The sequence below is a fragment of the Saccopteryx bilineata genome, chromosome 6 (assembly GCF_036850765.1).
Source record: "Saccopteryx bilineata isolate mSacBil1 chromosome 6, mSacBil1_pri_phased_curated, whole genome shotgun sequence".
NCBI lineage: Eukaryota > Metazoa > Chordata > Mammalia > Chiroptera > Emballonuridae > Saccopteryx > Saccopteryx bilineata.
This window is the reverse complement of record NC_089495.1, coordinates 182,731,152-182,750,304: the sequence shown is the minus strand read 5'-3', so window position 1 is coordinate 182,750,304 and position 19,153 is coordinate 182,731,152. Positions and strand designations below refer to the sequence as shown.

The 19,153-nt window shown below is 42.1% G+C and overlaps 1 protein-coding gene and 1 long non-coding RNA gene across 11 annotated transcripts in view; one reads left to right on the top strand and one right to left on the bottom strand.

Moving 5' to 3' along the window:
* The first annotated feature begins 292 nt into the window (after positions 1-292).
* SHLD1 (shieldin complex subunit 1) overlaps positions 293-19,153 on the top strand; it is a 142,431-nt gene continuing 123,570 nt past the window's right edge. For 3 of the 10 annotated variants that reach the window (XR_010726306.1, XR_010726305.1, XR_010726304.1), the window contains exon 1: positions 296-1,120. The gene's annotated coding sequence lies outside the window, so the exon portion shown is untranslated. Of the gene's footprint in view, positions 1,121-19,153 lie in introns of all 10 variants that reach the window. The other 7 variants (XM_066237960.1, XM_066237959.1, XM_066237965.1 and 4 more) reach the window with 5 other exon arrangements.
* LOC136309579 (uncharacterized) lies at positions 3,338-18,533 on the bottom strand. Its single transcript, XR_010726307.1, has 3 exons — positions 18,419-18,533; positions 4,949-5,100; positions 3,338-4,171 (listed from the first exon to the last, which is right to left on the bottom strand). It is a non-coding gene; the product is annotated as an uncharacterized lncRNA (long non-coding RNA).

The following is a 19,153-nucleotide window of genomic DNA, read 5'->3' as shown; positions in this document are numbered from 1 at the left end:
CGAAAGTGAGGAGAAAAGGTTATTTGAGGTTGTCTTTTTTTTTTTTTCCCTTTCAGTTCAGGCTGAGGTCAGGGTTGTTTATTGAAATTCTGGCAGTAGTGCTGAGAATTCATTTAGGTGCCAAGGGAAACACGAGGACGGTGGACTCCAGAAGGACTGTGCTCCAAGGCCCACAAGGCAGTAGGCATGAACCCAAAGGAAGACACCAGGGCCTGGTCATAGACACAACAAATGCCTGGGGACTTTGGCGGGGAGGGTCCTACATTGCTTGCTAATGTGGACATCATTTAATCTATGTACCAGAGGGAGATCAGGCAGAAGGCGAGGACGCAGGCTTCAAGCAGACTGTTCCCATCGCCCTGTGGCATGTGGCCATTCTCTTGTGAAAGCGTGCCCTCTCCCCCGGGTGCAGGCAGCATGCTGAGAATGAGGGCCAGCACTCTGAATGCCCCTGGCAGCCCTCTTCCCAATGTCAGCAAGCGGGAAGTTGACCTGTGACGCTGTCACTACATAAACCTTAACTAATCCCACTGGGGTTTCCGGCACTGTGGTGGCCCCTCAGAGTTGTCCTGTATTAAAGCAACTGCTCTCTGGACACAGGATACTCCCAGGAAGGACATGTAGCCTTGGTCAAGGCAGCCACCAGAGGCCAACCTTCCTGGCAGCTGAGAGGATGAGTGTCATGGTCCTGAAGAGGGGATCCTGACAAGGCACCAGAGTACCCATTTCACCCTATGCTGGTGCCCCCATCCTTGGTCTCTCAAAGGCGTTCCCATCCCACCCTCATCTTTGGTGACTTTCAGCCTTCCCTAGAAATGGGAAGAGTTGCTTTTAACTACAGCTACTGGACTTTCTTTTCAGGGCATTATGGGAGGAGTCTTTAAGGCAAAACTACTGATCTGAAAGTTCTTAAGAAGTTCATATATGAATGAATATTCTGAATGATTCTGGTATGAGGTCTGGTGATTATGTCAACCTGTGTGTCCTTTGGGCACAGTTGTACTAGAGCAGGTGCTCTGAAAAGCTGTCTTTGCAATGACCCTGTGTGCTGCAGCTTTGTCGCCTGAGTCCCCAACAACACTCTTCTGTTTAATCGGCTGCCTCGGATCCTGGTCAAATGGTAAGCCAGCTACTTCCTTTGTTGGTTCCTGTGTGCATACAGGATTAATACTTTTCTACTGTAATCTGTTCACTAATTTATCTGTTTATCCTGTTTTATGTGATTTTGATTCTGAGGAATGAGTGAAGAAAACAAGATAGAACTCAGTGTAGCTAAGAGTTGACTTCAAGTAGTTGATATAGTCAAGCTGATGAAACTGGTTCATACCAAATGGCCTGAAACATAAGGAATGAATTTTTATTTTAACTAGCTTGAGGACTTAAACTTTTGAACTGTTCAGTTGTACCTCAATGTCAGAAGATATATATGTAAATTTTAAGCTAATCTTCTGAGGAACTTAGGAAAGAATGTTCACGTACCCAGACCACCTGACATTCATTTTCCAGATCACTTGGCATTCATTACACAGACCACTGGACATCTGGAAGATTATCATCCTGGAACAATTCAGAAGCTAAGAATGCAGGGCTGATTTGCCTCAAGAATATTCTTTTAGCCCTGGTTGAATAACTCAGTTGATTAGAGCATCAACCCAACACGCAAAGATTGCAGGCTCAATCTTGGGTCAGGGTACATACAAGAACAGATCAATGATTCTGTCTCTGTCTCTTTCTCCTTTTCACTTCCTCTAAAATCAATATATGATTTTTTTAAAAATGATTTTTAGAGAAGAATATACTTTTTACTGTAAAAACTCTCAACTTTTTCCTTTGGAACACTCTGGGTGTTACCAGGTAGTGTTTCAGATTTGCAAATCCTAAGACCTTAATTAAAACTGCCATTCTAAATTTTAGCAAAGCCTCCTGATTTATGTCCGCTCAATCGACAGTGCATTTATCCTCACAACTCTATGATATACATAGATGGAGAAACAGCAGCACAGGAAGGTAAAGTAACTCACCTAAGGTCACTCAGCCAGGAAGCATTTGTATGGCCAGTTGAGAAATCATGACCTTATCTAGACGCATCTCCAAACTAGTGCCAATTGTACCAGAGAGCCCTGGATTGTAAACTCAAAACCCTCCATTCTTCTCATTGTGACTTTCCCAAATCACAGATGAACAATCATTTCTGTAGTTCCGGATTTTATTTTATTCATTTATTTTTATTTAAGAGAGAAGAGAGAGCCTGACCAGGTGGTGGTGCAGTGGATAGACCATCAGACTGGAATGCGGAGAACCCAGGTTCGAGACTCCGTGGTTGCCAGCTTGAGCGCGGGCTCATCTGGTTTGAGCAAAAGCTCACCAGCTTGGACCCAAGGTCGCTGGATTGAGCAAGGGGTTACTCGGTCTGCTGAGGGCCCGCAGTCAAGGCACATATGAGAAAGCAATCAATGAACAACTAAGGTGTCGCAATGCGCAATGAAAAACTAATGATTGATGCTTCTCATCTCTCCGTTCCTGTCTGTCTGTCCCTGTCTATTCCTCTTTCTGACTCTATCTCTGTTAAAAAAAAAAAAAAGATTCTTAAGAGAGGAGAGAGAGAGAGAAAGAGAGAGAGAGAGAGAGAGAGAGAGAGAGAGAAGGGAGGAGCAGGAAGCATCAACTCCCATATGTGCCTTGATTTCAAATCAGCAACCTCAGCATTCCAAGTCAACACTTCTTCCACTGTGCCACCACAGGTCAGGCTGTAGTTCTGGATTTTTTTTTTATTGGTATAAGTGTTTTATTTTATTTTTTTAAATTAATTTTAATGGGGTGACATTGATAAATCAGGGTACATATGTTCAGAGAAAACATCTCTACGTTATTTTGACATTTGATTATGCTGCATTCCCATCACCCAAAGTCCAATTGTCTTCCGTCACCTTAGTTCTGGATATTAAAAGACATTCTCTGATGCTGGATTTAAGAAGGCACATGCTCCCTTCCCCTTTTGATTCCAGATAAATCCCTTTCTCTGTGGGACTTTCTCACTTTCAGATTTCCTCATTCCATTGTTTTGTTCTCCTGTCTTTGTTATGCTTGTACCTCTTGTTCTAAGAGAGTTTTATTTAATCTTTTTAAAAACTGAATTTATTGAGGTGACATTGGTCAATAAATTTATGTGTGTATTGGGTGCACCATTCCATAATACAGCCTTTGTACACCACACTGTGCGTTCACCGCCCAAGTCAAGACTCCCTCCTTGAAGAGAGTTTTAGAAAGTGTTATTTATTTATTTATTTGTATTTTTCCGAAGCTGGAATCGGGGAGGCAGTCAGACAGACTCCCGCATGTGCCCGACCGGGATCCACCCGGCATGCCCACCAGGGGGCGATGCTCTGCCCATCTGGGACGTCGCTCTGTTGCATCCAGAGCCACTCTAGTGCCTGAGGCAGAGGCCACAGAGCCATCCTCAGCACCCGGGCCAACTTTGCTCCAATGGAGCCTTGGCTGCGGGAGGGGAAGAGAGAGACAGAGAGGAAGGAGAGGGGGAGGGGTGGAGAAGCAGATGGGCGCCTCTCCTGTGTGCCCTGGCCGGAAATTGAACCCGGGACTGCCGCACGCCAGGCCGATGCTCTACCACTGAGCCAACCAGTCAGGGCCTAGAAAGTGTTTTTACTGCTTCGGGACAGGTTTACTTGTGGAGGCAGGAATGCTGGTAGTGGACCAGGACTCAGCTGCAGTGTCATGTGGTTGTTGGGTTGAACTCTTCCGTGCAGTTGTGAACTGAACTGCAGAAAGGTGTGGGTATTGCTATGCTTTTTTTTTTTTTAAACATCTCCATCAAAGCATAAGAAATAAATCTTATTGAATTGCACCACAATGACTAAGCATGTGGGGAGTGAAGTCACTAAAGTAGGGCTGGTGGCCCAGCGTCCTGGGGAAGCGGGTGGGGCATTGAGGCTCCGGCTGGGGAGGCTCCGGTTGCACAGCGTCACCTTCACTGATAGTGGACAAGTGATCGCTGAGCTCGCTCAGGCTCTGTGCCGGCCATTCACCTCCATCCTGGAAGGGTTCAACAACGATGAAGGAGGAACTGGACGTCCTCAGGTGTGGTTGTATAAAATCAGTCAACTTGTCATCCCATTCAGTAAGCACTAAATGCCTTCTTTGTATCTGGAAGCACCTGGGATTTGGAGAACCAAAAATCAATAAAGCTGGGAGCTTTACAACCATAAAAAGCAGACAGGTAAAGTGACAGGGAGGAAAGTGATGCAATAATCTACAGGAGAAATATTAAGAGCCTTAATCTTGCCTAAGGCCTGAGTCTTATAAAAAGTTTATAAGCCTTTATTCCTTTCTTTACAGTGTTAATAATCTGTATCTGAGAGTCTTGGGTAAGTCTGTGGACAAGTGGATCACTTCCTATGCACAGAGTGAAAAGGCAGAGGGAGGGAGGATTGGGAAGGCACTTGTCCCAACACTGTTGAAGCTCTGGAAGGCTTGGGAACCAGAGAAATCTACTCCCTCATGTGGGTGAGCTGCAAGAGAGGCCCTTGCCTTTCTTTATAGCAGCTCCTCGCAGTCAGGTGATATTTGCCTGGAATCAACCCAGTAACTTGGAAAAGGAAATGTGCAGTCATTTTTAACTACAGCACATGCAAATTTAGGGGAGCGTGGGCATCTGCGGTGCATTGGATGGGACGGAACTGCTTTTTCTGAAAACACAGGGGGTCTTTTTGACTTTCCCATCATATGCCATTGGTGTCCTTTTGACAGTCTGCCCCATTGATGGAGCAAATCAATCAGCAGGCCTGCTGTAAGCAAACCAGTTATTCAGTTCTGTATTAGCAAAAGAACTCAAGTCATTCAAGGTTAACTTAAAATAGAACACCCCAGTAATGTGATCAGCATGGAACAAAGACTCTGCATCAGAGAGGGGAGAACGGAGAGAAGAAGATACCTCTGGCTGGCGGCCCTGTGGAGACTTCCAGGAATAAGCAGGCAGCAGGCTCAGAATGCCGCTGATATCCGGTGTCAGCCCTCCCCAAAGGGCCAGCATGGCCTTGTGACTTCTCTCCAGCATTCCAAACAGTCCACCCATCTGTGCTTCATCTATAGAAATAATGAAGGTGACAGCAAATAATGTTTTCAACTGCTTGAATGTTATGCTTTTTCTCTCTTCTGGAGACAGATGGGTATAATGTCTTTTCTGAAGCCCAGAGAGATAATCGTGGACCCAATATGGAGATAAAAATACAAAAACACTACAATAGCACACATGGCTTTTCACCGTCTCTGACCCCACCTCTTCTGGGAATGGGAGGGGGTAACTTAGGTTAGCTCAAAACCATAGCTACCATGTAGTACAGGGGTCCCAAAACTACGGCCCGCGGGCCACATGCGGCCCCCTGAGGCCATTTATCCGGCCCCCGCCGCACTTCTGGAAGGGTACCTCTTTCATTGGTGGTCAGTGAGAGAAGCATAGTTCCCATTAAATTATTGGTCAGTTTGTTGATTTAAATTTACTTGTTCTTTATTTTAAATATTGTATTTGTTCCCGTTTTGATTTTTTACTTTAAAATAAGATATGTGCAGTGTGCATAGGGATTTGTTCATAGTTTTTTTTATAGTCCGGCCCTCCAACGGTCTGAGGGACAGTGAACTGGCCCCCTGTGTAAAAGTTTGGGGACCCCTGATGTAGTATATACTATTCCTCTTAACTCCACCCTCATTGTGGTTTCCTGGGCTTTAATCTGCTCCAAAGCCTTTGATGCTTTCAGACTACTTTTTCTGCCTCTGTTGCTGCTGTTATTGTTACCATAGTTAACAATAAGATCAAGTGATACCTGGACTACATTATACTTAAAGGAATTTCCTTCCTTCCCCAGCCAGGCCAAAGACATTGCAACCTTTGAGGTTGCTAGTATATCAATGTTCTTAGTGAAGAATTGATGTATGAGCCAAGTTTGCCAATGAAGCAGGAAAACTTCCTTCCCCCCACCTTTGTCTCACACTATTGAAGTTATTCAAAAGAAATTACCAGTAAAAATCATGAGTCACCATGTTCTACCTCTTCAGTTGGCAAGATTAAAATGTCTGATTAAACTGTGTCAGAAAGGTCATAGAGAAACAGATATCGTAAGTGAAGTGTAAATTGATATAATCCTTTAAGAGAACAATTTGGTCACATCTATCACAATTTACAATGCAAGAGTGTTTTTTGTTTTTGTAAACTGTGAAACAATGGTATAGTAAACACTGTGAGGACTTGGTCAGATTCCCTTTGCTTACCTCTGAGTTCACCTGCAGGCAAGTAAGAAAGTTCTGTATGTACTGACACAATTTCTCACTTCTGGCCACCTTCAGTGCCCTGGAGGGCAACACTCAAACACTGAGAGGGAAAGATAGTGGTGCATGACTTAGCCTGCTTGGGCTGTCTTAACACAGCACCACAGTCTGTGTAGCTTAAGACAAACAGAAACTTGTTTCTCACAGTTCTGAATGCTAAAGTTCAAGACCAAGGTTCTAGCCAATTCAGTTTCTGGTTAGGTCTCTCTTTATGACTTGCAGACATTTACCTTTTCGATATGTCCTCACATGGCCTTTTCTCAGGAAGTGTGCACAGAGGGAGAAGAAGAGAGTGTGACAGCGAGCTCTGAATGGCTGGGCTTATAATGACACTAATCTTATCAAATCAGGGCTCCACCCTTATGATCTCATTTAACCTTCATTACTTCCTTAAAGGTCCAATCTCCAAATACAACCACACTCAAGGTTAGGGTCTCAATATATTAATTTTGGGTGGGCACACAAACATCACTCCATAACAGTGCACAAAGCCCCCAACTTCCCCATCCTTCAGAGTGACGTTTCTGAGGCATCTTTTATACATTTCTCAGATGGTACCCAGTGGGATTAAGCCCAAGTTGCCCTAAATTATAACTTGGGTTTTTTAAAATTGATTTGGAGAGAGAGAGAGAGAGAAAGGGGGGAGAAGTGGGAAGCACCAACTTGTAATAGTTGCTTCTTGTATATGTCCGACCTGGCAAGCCCAAGGTCTTGAACCGGTGACCTCAGCATTCTAGGTCAACACTTTATCTATCCACTGCACCACCACAGGTCAGGTTGTGACTGTTTATTAATCTATCTCATCATGGCTTTTCACCCTCTTCTCTCACTGAGATTCCTAGAGCCACCTCCTAATTAATATCCTGCACCCAAGACTTTGTTTCAAGGTCTACTTTGGGAAAACTCAAACTAAGATGATATTTTGAATAATCAGTGATTTGAACCTAAAGTTACGGTCCCAGGTATTCAGACCTGCAGGTTGTCCTACATTGCGAGTACGGAGGTAGCAGTGTTAAAGTCTGGTTCCTGGTTGGTGCCATTTCGTCGTACTGCAGCATGGGTAGACTAAAGTGGGAGAGGCCCTGGAAATAGGTCTGCCCTGGAGATGAGGTGAGGCAGGAACAGAAGACAGACCCATATCTGCAAGCATCGAGTCCCAGAGCAAATACCATATTCACCAAGCATGTCAGAGACAACAAGCTGGACTTCAGTTTCCTGTGGAACCCAGAGTGTCGCTGAGCTGAATCCTGTTGCTAAAAAGCCTCTGAAACAAGGCAGATTTGAAATGTCAAAATATATTCTCCTTGGGAAGTTGGTTGTTGGAAAGTTAGTTTTTGAGAGTGACAACCAAGGCTGTTATGAATTTTGTCACTATTGGCTAATTATGCCTGTTTGTCAATTCTATATAAATGAAATAATTCTGTATGCCATCATCTTGTGCCTGGCTTTTTTGCTCAGTATGATACTGGTAAGATTTATCCATATTGTTGTAGATGTACTGATCGTATATTGAGTAGCCTAGTAAAAACAAAGCAAAATTGAATACAATGGCAAAACCTAGAAGAGTTTTTTCATTTCTTATATCAAGGAAAGGAAGTGTAAATAATCCAAAAGGGATATACCCAGTGGTGGGATTCAGTCGGTTCGCTCCAGTTCAGCAAAACCAACAGCTAATTTTTTTGTTGAGTTGGTGAACCGGTTGATAAAATAGCACTTGTAATCAGGGTCTGTCTAAGGCGGGCGCCTGGGCAGTCAACCAATGTGGAAATCACAAATTTACATTCCCTGCTCTTCTTTAATATTCATCTGCACAGCAGGGCCTTCTAGGTGCCCATAGTAATGTTCATTCCGTCCAGAGGTAAAAAAAAATTTGATGGAACTATGCTTGTAATTTTTTTTATTCATTTCATAAAACTCATTATACCTTTGATGAAATATGACATTTTAATTCCCTTGCCTTTGTTACTTCAGTAAATAAACATATAATGTAAAGAGAAAAAGTGTCAAACAACCAGGTGGTGACAAGCTGTCATTTATTTCAGCTTTGTGTTACTCCCAAAATTCCCCCGAGATATTATGAGTGTGCTAATGTTCCCCAAACGATGAAACCAATAGGAAGCTAGGACACAATGAACCAATAGAAAGTTGCCTGTTTCTAATACATCAAACACAATGACTATTAGTCTAATCAGCCTACCTCTAAAGAAACGGGATCCTACTCCTACAGTGAAAAGATGGTTAAGGATAAATCACACAGCTGATGATGCTTGGATAAAAGAGAAGAAAATTGTGAGGATACCAATCAAAGAAGCAATATGGAAATATCTAAAATAACAGTTTATTTTTGTCAGGTATTATTTAATATTTTTTCATTAATATTTTTAAACTCTTATAACATAATCTAGTTTTGTATTTATTATTCTTATTTAAGTATTAAATGCATGAAATAATAAACTACCTTTCAATATATCATTTTTTTATACTTAAAATGGTCATTAGGGCAAAGAATTGGTTGTTAAATTATTTGAATCCCACCACTGGATATATCATGTAAAGTAATATAATTTTCCACATAGTTAAATATTATCACAAACTCTTTTTTTTTTTTTTTTTGTGGGAAGTGAATTGATGCACAGCTCATCAAATTCCCCCATGTGATCGGCTTTCTCACGCAGGGAGAGAAAGAATTCCTGTGCTGAGAATGCCACAAAGACTGTAAAAAGTAATTTTTTCTATGTTACCTTTATGTTTCAACGTCTCAAATTCTTCTCACCTGTTACAATCATAGATAACTGACTATATTTATACCATCGCCTTTGGAGAATCCTCATGGTGTGTACGTGCCTGGCCCTCTGGGATGAGAGGCAGTTCAATATTACTAGTTGGTTAAATCTGCTACAGGCTTCTATCCTTATAATCAATCTTGCCATTCAGATATTTCTATTCTTCAATCATGAAGAAGCTTCAGGGAAGCTAAAAAGCTTCTGCACAGCAAGGAAGGCATCAACAAAATGAAAAGGCAACCTACTGAATGGGAGAAAATATTTGCAAATAATATATCTGATAAGGGGTTAATATTCAAAATAGATAAAGAACTCATACAATCAAATAACAAAAAAACAAACAATTTAATAAAAAAAATGGGCAGAGGTCTCAATAGACATTTTCCCAAAGAGGACATACAGATAGCCAACAGGTATATTAAAAAGGTGCTCAAAGTCACTAATCATCAGGGAAATGCAAAGCAAAACCACAATGAGATACCACCTCATACCTGGTAAAATGGCTGTTATAAAAAAATAAGCAATAACAAGTGTTGGCAAGGATGTGGAGAAAAGGAACCCTCATGCACTGTTAGAGGGATTGTAAATTGGTACATCCACCATGGACAGCAGTGTAGAAGTTCCTCAAAAAAGTTAAAATTAAAACTACCAGGATCTAGCAATTTCACTTTGAGGTATTTATCTGAAGAAAATGGAAAAAACTAACTCAAAGGTGTATTTGCCCCTCCATGTTCATTGCAGGTTTATTTACAATAATTAAAACATGGAAACAACTTAAGTGTTTCCCAGTGAATGAATAGATTAAAAAATGTCATGAACACACACAGGAGAATATTATTTGTTCATAAAAAGAAAGAAATCCTGACATTTGCGACAACATGAATGGAACTTGAGGGCATTATGCTCAGTGAAACAAATCAGAAAGAGAAATACCATATGAGGTTACTTATAGGGTGAATCTATCCCCTCAAAAGAGCTCATAGATACAGAGAGGCTGGTTCATTAAAGGGCATACAGTTTCTGCCTTGTTGGCTGAAACATTCCTTCTTGGAGCCCTGAGCTACCATACAAGACACTGACATTGCTGAGAGTACCAAATATGCACAAAGTGAGACCCCGTGGAAATCCCCTGGTTGGCAATTGCAGGCTTTGAGTCATCCAGGCTCAAAAGTCTGACAGCTGAGTGAATGGAGCTCCAGGTAATCCCAGCCCCAGCTACTAAGGCATCGCCAGTCTTTGAATCTTCCCAGCTGAGACTCCAGACATCATAGAGCAGAAACAAATCACTTCTACTCTATCCGAAATCCTGACCTATTTGCAAACAGAATGAAATTGTTTTAAGCTGCTAAATTTTGAGATACTTTTCCTGCAGTGATTGCTAAAGCAAGATAAGACACAGAGCTATAGAAATTATTATTTTTTCTTTCTTCTCTTAGATTACTCTGACTAACTTACTAAGATGTCATAGGAAGCATTTGGTAATGTTAGAGATCTACAAGGACAACAAATTTGAAAGTAACTATAACACATGTTACATCATTTATATGCAGCAGAGAGAGGCAGGGTCAGTTTCACAGTCATCCCTGGGAAAGCTGCAGCGGATTTCATTACAACAGGCAGGTGCCCAGTTCAGAACTGGGCAAAGGGTCAAGAAAAGATGAGTTATTCAGGGCCATCATGTCACAGCTCAGCAAGAAACTGGTCTTTATTTATTGTTTGTCAGCTTCAGTAGCATGATGCACTTGGGTAAAAGGGAGGACCTAGTTTTCGTTAATCCTAGGGCATGGAGTGCTGAGATGCAATAGTGGGGAATAAGGAAAGAAAGAAAGATTGACTGTAGGATTCAACTCAACATGGAGTAACACCAAAAACTCTTCACTATCCAAAGGATTATGGTGCAGTCAGCTTACTTAGGGTTGTTGTTGGTGTCCAAGATGATCAAAACTGATAGATGAGAGAAGGCAACAGGTCTTTGTAGATGTCCTCCTCGAAGTAAAGCATAAGGTAGTCTTAGAACTCCCAGTTTGTTTCCCAGAAAGAAACTAATGCCATATGCTAATGGGCTAGGTAACTAAGGAGAATTTTATAGGCTATTTATGAAGATGTGGGCAGGTTAAGGAAAACCAAAATGGATGGAGCAGCGAAATGAAGCTAGCAAGAGTGGTAAGCCACTCACACCCCTAGGCCTGAAGGGTCAACAGGCAGTAGCACTTACAGTTAAAGAGAGCAGCAACCTCTTGGTAAAAGCTCTGACTTTCAGCAGAAGAATACAGCCAATAGTTGGCAACCAGCAGAGAGGAATGCAGGAAAATACATCTTCAGCCTTACTCTCCTTCTGCCATCAGCCTTCCTGGTCGAATCCAAAGGGAAGCCAGAGGGAGGGGGCCCATTGAAGCAGTCCACAAAGGCCAGCCTTCTAAGGCACAGAACAGAATAAAGAAAGGTCAAGATTGGACCTTGAGGGGCAAATGGCAGATATCAATACCATGTCCTCTGCACATCCAATTCAGGATTACACTCTGAAGCTGAAGCAGGAGGACAGTGAGGACCCCTGGAGGAGCTGGTTGGTAAGGGGGAAGCATGGGCTTCTAGTCTTGGCTTCTCTCCACTGTGGAACCAATATTACGGGTTAAAAACCAGGGATAATCAACTAGGGTAATGCAGACAAGATTGGGAAATCTATGGCTTGGTAGACTCCCAATAGACTAGGCTATAGCAACACTATCAGTTTCACAGTCTATTCATTCATTCGTTCATTCATTCATTCATGATTTCTGAAACCCAGCACTGCTAACCTTTTAGGCCAGATAATTCTTTATTATAGAAGGAAGTCTTATGCACGGTAGGATTTTTAGCAGCACCCATGGCTGCTACCTTCAAAATGCCAGTAACAACATCCTATCTAGTTGTGACAACCAAAAATGCCCCCAGACCTCCAGACCATTCCAATAGTCAGTCCCCTAGGGGCAAAATAACCTCTAGTTAAGAACAACTACATTCATTTATTTAAGAAATATTTAAGATACATTTATCATGTGCAGATACTATTCCTTGGGGCACATGAGACACCATTTGCTAATGGGATGTAGTACTTACTTTCTCAAATTTCTTAGTCTAGTGAGGGAGGCCAACATTAAACATGTAATAATTACACAAATAACTCACTCTTTGGGGGAAGTTACTTTCCATAGAAGGTCTGAATGACCTTTTCAAGCAACTGCCAGTGCTAGAATAAAACCCATATACAGTACATGGAAATACCAGGCTGTCAGGAAAATTATTTTTATGGACCTTTTACATTTTTTAAAGTTTAGATTTTCTTATTCTTTGAATCTCCAAATATGACACACCAAGAAACTAAAATTTAAATAACATCTGTTGAATCAGAAAGTTATGCTGGTAGGTTAACATGGCTGTATTTTCTTTGCTACTCTTATAATCAAGAAGTCGAGTCTCATTCCCTCTCTTAGAAAATGGAATGACCTGGTGTCTGGCTTGACCAATAGAATGAAGAAGAACTGATACTGTGTGACTTCCAAGCCTAGATGCTAAGGAAATTTAATCTCTGAGAACTAGCGCAGCAGAGCTCTGAGCCACCTGCTAGAAGGAGAGAAACTGTGGACAGGCCCTGGATGACAAGCTGCCACGTAGAGATAAAGGCCATGTGGAGGAGCTCTGATTTGCCAAATATGTCACTACAGGAGCCATTGTGGATGTTCTAGCTAATTGAGCCTTTAGATGGCTTCAATTATCTGGCCTAAAATGTCAGTAGTGCTGGGTTTCAGAAGTCCTGAATGAATGAATGGATGAACGAATGAATGAATAGACTGTGAAACTGATAGTGTTGCTATAGCCTAGTCTAATGGGAGTCTATCAAGCCATAGATTTCCCAATCTTGTCTGCATTACCCTAGTTGATTATCCCTGGTTTTTAACCCATAATATTGGTTCCTCAGTGGAAAGAAGCCAAGACTTCACTCCAGTCACCTGAATATAGTCACATGAGTGTCCCAAAATGAAACTAGCAGAAGAACCACTCAGCTTATCCAAGTCAAACAACAAATCGTGAGGGATAATAAAATGGTTGTTTTCAGCAGCTAATTTGGGGGTGATTTTTTTCCATAACCAAAACAAATAATGTCCTGCTGAACACAATGATGGAAATAGTCATTGATCTATTTGTTATCAATAATGATTGATCTGTTTGTTGTATAAATAATAGTTATATAGGCAAGTGAATAGGACATATTTAATCAGGATTCTTTTGGGAGCTGGTGATAGAAACCTAACTCAAACTGCTTAGAGAAAAAGTGGACATTTTTTGGCTCATGAAACTTATGGAAAAGGTTAGTCATCCAAATGTGGGAGTATCAGGGATGAGGTTTACGGATTTAAATACCACATAAGTATTTTCTTTTCATCTCTTATTTCTTCTTTCATCTCTGCGCTACCTTCATTCTTATTAACTACAGGCTAGCTTGTCTACCTGGTAAGAAACACAGCTGTGAACAAATTTCCAGTTTCACATCTTACAAATTCTACTATTGGAAGGAGATGACATACTTCTTTTTCTCAGGTGCACTTTAAAAAAAATCCCAGGGATAAAATCTGATTTGGAAAGCTTGGGTCAATCACTATCTGTGAGCCAATCAACAGTGACTAAATGAGGAAAGGGAGGGAGGGGGTAGAGGAGAATCATGTAGGAAAAAGCAGGATCCCAAGTAACCATGTGGATAGGCAAGGATGGCTATCACTTAATTTCTACTATTTTATAAACCATCTCAAACAGAAACCATTTCATTTGCTCAAAATTCTGCTGATAAAATGGGTATTTTGTCTGCCTGGCCTGCTAAGCTAGGGCTGGATTATCAAGAAGAGTCTCACTCAATTGCCTGGTGGTTGGTAGGCTGGTTGGTTTCAGGTTGGGGTTGAAGGAGAAAAAGACAGTTCACTCACATGTCTGGCACTTGATTTGATATCAGCTGGGGTGACAAGATGACTTGGCCATATGTCATTCATCATCCATCAAGCTAGCCTGAGCTTGTTCACATCATAGCAGAAGAGCTTCCAGCACTGGAGGTAAGCTCAAGTATAATGTATTTTTCAAGTTGTTAACATCCCATTGGTTAATAACCCATTGGACAGAACAAGTTGCATAGCCATGTTCAGATTCAAGTCACCAAAAAAACTGACTCCATTTCTTAATGAAAAAAGCTGCAATACATCGAAACCATGATATATCCCAATTATCACAGTGTGTGTGTGTGTGTGTGTGTGTGTGTGTGTGTGCACATGCATAGGGGAAGGAGGGTAGTGAAGTGATGGTGGAGATTTTCAAGGGAAGTGTTAGAGACAACTCAACTAATGTTGATAATAACAATGAACTGAACTCTCTATAATTTTCTCAAACCTCCATTTGGCCTTAGCAATAAGTATACAACCACAAAGATGATGATTTGTAGACTTAAAGAGATATGGTGGGATGATAGAATGTACGTTAGTAACTATGTAGTTAAGCCCTCCCAGTGTGCCTCAGATGACTGTGAGAAGTTAGCCATTTCCCATCCTTTGTATGTTTTGGGTATAAACATTCTCCTAAGTTTTGTTTTAGAAGACTTTACAGATTCTGAAAAGCAACTGTTTCACTGGAAAATGTTCTGGAAACCGGATCCTGCTGTCTGTTAGTCATAAACATGTTCTTTCCAAGAATGGGCTCTCTAAAACAATATGTCCTAATGTTGTTTGGGTCAAAATTAACTGCAAAAGATTAGAATTATTGCTTCTAACTATCAATTTGTGGATAGGTGAGTCTAGTGTGCCAGAAAAATCTGACTTCTTAAAAATATTGTTTTGGGTTAATTTTTTTTAAATAAAGAGGGATATTTAAAAAAATAGCACCATTATATAATGGCTAAATGCATAAACTCTGGAGCTAGAGTTCAGGATTCAAATCCTGACTTTCCGACTCACTGTGTTCTTGAACAGGTTACTCAATCTACCCGTGACTCAGTGTGCTTGTCTTTAAAATGGGGGTGTAATAGCACTATGTACCCTTCGTAACAGCACCAAGAACTAAATGAGTTAATAATTCTGAAGTTACAACCCCTGCTTGGGATAGAATCAATGAGACACAACCTGAAACATTCTTAGATATGTCAGTGTGGTATGAAGATGGTTATTTCTGTCCCTAGTCATCAGCAAGAAGGATGTCACCTTTTTATTTTTTCTTTTTTTTTTCCCCACAGAGACAGAGAGAGAGTCAGAGAGAGGGATAGATATGGACAGACAGGAATGGAGAGAGATGAGAAGCATCAATCATCAGTTTTTCGTTGCAACACCTTAGTTGTTCATTGATTGCTTTCTCATATGTGCCTTGTTGGGGGGGAGGGGGTGGCTACAGCAGACCAAATAACCCCTTGCTCAAGCCAGCAACCTTGGGTCCAAGCTGGTGAGCTTTTGCTCAAACCAGATGAGCCCGTGCCCAAGCTGGCAACCTCGGGGTCTCGAACCTGGGTCCTCTGCATCCCAGTCCAATGCTCTATCCACTGCACCACAGCCTGGTCAGGCTGATGTCACCTTTTTCTTGCTGATTATCAGCAGCAGCAGCAGCTCAGGGAGAGGAAAGGTAGTGAAACAATACTTAATGTATTCGCAAACTGCTGTCCACCATATAAGGTTGAGTGAAGATGTGGACAGCGTCAATACTGTGGTTTAGAGAAGGTCAGAGGGTTTCAGTCGTCTCTTTTCCTCTTTCTCAGTCTCCTCTTTCCATACGTTGTGCTTTTAAATGAAGTCAAATGTTAATAACTGTTATGAAAATCACAGCCTGTCTCTATTAGCCCATATATGTATGCCAGCTTTGGTTTTCTTGAGCTATCTATTAGAAAAGCAGTGACATTCTGCCCTGGCTGATTGGCCCAGTGCCAGAGTATCTTTCCATCATGTGAATGTCCTGGGTTCAATTCCCAGTCAGAGCACACAGGAGAAGCAACCATCTGCTCCACTATCTTTCCCCCTCCCCCCACTCTTTCTTTCTCTCCCACAGCCAAGACTCAATTGGTTCAAGCACATCGGTCCCAGGTGCTGAGAATGGCTCTGTGGAGCCTCTACCTCAGGTGCTAAAAATAGGTTGGTTGCAAGTGTGGCCCCAGATGGGCATTGGCCCCAGACAGGGGGTAGCTGGTGGATCCCATTCAGGTCGAATGCAGGACTCTGTCTCTCTATTTCCCCTCTTCTCAGTTGGGAAAAAACAAACAAACAAACAAACAGTGACATTCAAAAGAGTAAGTAGCAGCCTGACCAGGCGGTGGCGCAGTGGATAGAGCGTTGGACTGGGATGCAGAGGACCCAGGTTCGAGACCCAGAGGTCACCAGCTTGAGCGTGGGCTCATCTGGTTTGAGCAAAAAGCCCACCAACTTGAACCCAAGGTCGCTGGCTCCAGCAAGGGGTTGCTTGGTCTGCTGAAGGCCCGCAGTCAAGGCACATATGAGAAAGCAATCAATCAACAACTAAGGTGTTGCAACGCTCAATGAAAAACTGATGATTGATGCTTCTCATCTCTCTCCGTTCCTGTCTGTCTGTCCCTGTCTATCCCTCTCTCTGACTCATTCTCTGTCTCTGTAAAAAGAAAAAAAAAAAAAAGAGTAAGTAGCTGACATCTCTCCTTATTGTCTCTTCTCTCCACAGAGACAATGCAACTATTAGTAAAATGAAAGAATGAATAGCTTCCTCCATATCACTGACCTCACAAAATACTTGATCAGGAAACAATTATTCCCTGAACTCAGAGTCAACAGATATTTTTGAAGGGTGGACAGAATTAAAGGTGGATTTAACCTAGCAAAATAGACCAGAAAACTATCTCAAAAAAGGGCTCCATTCTAACCAATTTATTATCACCAATAATCTCAGGACGGCAAAACCTCAGAGAAGTGAAAATAAATTTATTTTTTTCTACTGAATGAGTATCATGATTTGCAACCTCCCTGCCAACCTTTGTCATCTGGTTCTGCCCCTGTCCTCCTCCTCCCTCAACTCCCCCAAAGGGGCTATTCCTTTGCTTTGTTACTTCATTGACCACAGTTTACAAAAACAAATTTTAAGAAAAATACTATTTAAAAAGCCCAACCTTTTAAATAGGACTTGCTTCCAGGTTCTATAAGGTTTCATGATATCTTTAGATCATTGAGCTCTGGCCACATGAATTGATTGGGAAAGATGAATTGCATTGGAAAGGAAGGAAAGACCAGCTCTGGATTAGATTCATGGGGTTGAGATCATCTTAATAAACAAGCTGGGAGGATTCAGGCATCCCCTTAAGGTTATTGTATTTGCTGGCAAAAATGCCTGTGTCCTTCCACATTCATGTATACCTGAGTATTCAAGTTACTGTTGTTGCAGCACAAACTGTGCCAAGCTTAGTCACGTAAAACATCGATCATTTTTATTATGGTTACAGGTCTTGTGGGTCAGGAGTTTATATAAAGGGCACCACGAGGACATCTTGTTTCTGCTCCACAGTGCAATGTCTACGGCCTGAAACAGCAGGGAGTGATTTGGCAGCTTGAGGCTGACGTCATCTGAAGTTGCTTACTCACAGGTCTGGCAGTGTTTGCTGACTGTTGGCTGAATAACAACACATAGCCTCTTCATGTCTCTCCTTGGGCTTCTCACAGCAAGGCAGCTGGGTTCTAAGAGTAACTATCCTAAGACAATCTGGGTGAAACTATGTTATCTCTTATAATTTAGCCTTGGAAGTCACAGAGTGAGGTGGGAGTCTATGTCTTTAAGCTTCCTTCCAAGTAAGCTAGTTCTTGAATCCTTGAGAATCTAATCTAAGACAGCATGGTATTTGGGGACTGCCCGCATCTTCAGAGGTCCACCATAGCTGACTGGACCCAAATTGCACCCATCAGATTCTCTTTCTCTGTAATCTTGCACCGGAACTGAGAGGATACTGATCAGGATGATCATAGTATACCACATGCGTAGGAGAAGCACAGAGAGCCAGTCTGCAGGATGGGGTCAAAGGGGGGGGGCAGGGGACACATATACACACAGAGACTGAGGGGGGGAGGGGGGACCAGAGAAATCAGAAAAGAAAGATGGCTTCCTGTTCAAGCCTCCCTCCCTTCCTACAGCCCTCCTACATCTGGTCCTGGTCCGTGAATTATGCCAATATAGCTATAATATACAATAGGTATACATTCCCCTTTATCTTTGAAGCCAGCTCAAGTAACTTCTTTAACATGCTATTAATAAGTCAATTAATCATAAAAGCATAATAAAATTACACTTACACTCTCAGTGAGCCAGAAAGTTCTGCTCCACCACCCTCCCTTCGAGAATTTCCTTCTCACAGCCTTGAAAGCACAATGATGGCTAATTTCCCCACAGGTGAGTGCGCAAGTCTTCAACCACCCTCCAGCATTCATAAAACCTGGCCCGCAGACCTGGGCTGCCACACAGAGCAACGTGTTTGTGGGCCAAGATAACCTGACAGGGAACAATTTATTCCCTAATTACTCTAGCTGGACAAGCTCACTGAGCCGCCCCAGATTTAGAGATATGTGGTAGCAGGAGGGAGTTGGAGGAAGTCAAATACGCATGAGCAAGAACAGACTGTGACACCGATTCCGCAAGCTCCCCAACTCCTACTTGCTGCCTGCCAGGATTACAGAATCCTCACCTTCCCTGTCTCTCCTGTTGGGTCATCTGAACAGGTGGATGTTCACAGGCTGCTCATGTGATGCTGTTACTGGGAGCATCAGTCTCCTGAGCAAAAGCACCCCCTTTCTACAAGTCTGTAGTAATTCATAAAATTCTCATTATAGAGTTGTGATCTGGTTAAGATATAGTTGCTAGAATGTCACTGTTAAAGCACCCACGTACTATGAAAGTACAGAAAACAAAAGACTAGAAACAGTCATTACGGACTGGGCTCTGCCATCCTTTTGTGTTTGAACAAGCCCTCCAGGGGATTCTGATGCAGATTAATGTTTGAGAAGTATTAATACTAAGTGAAGGGATGAAGG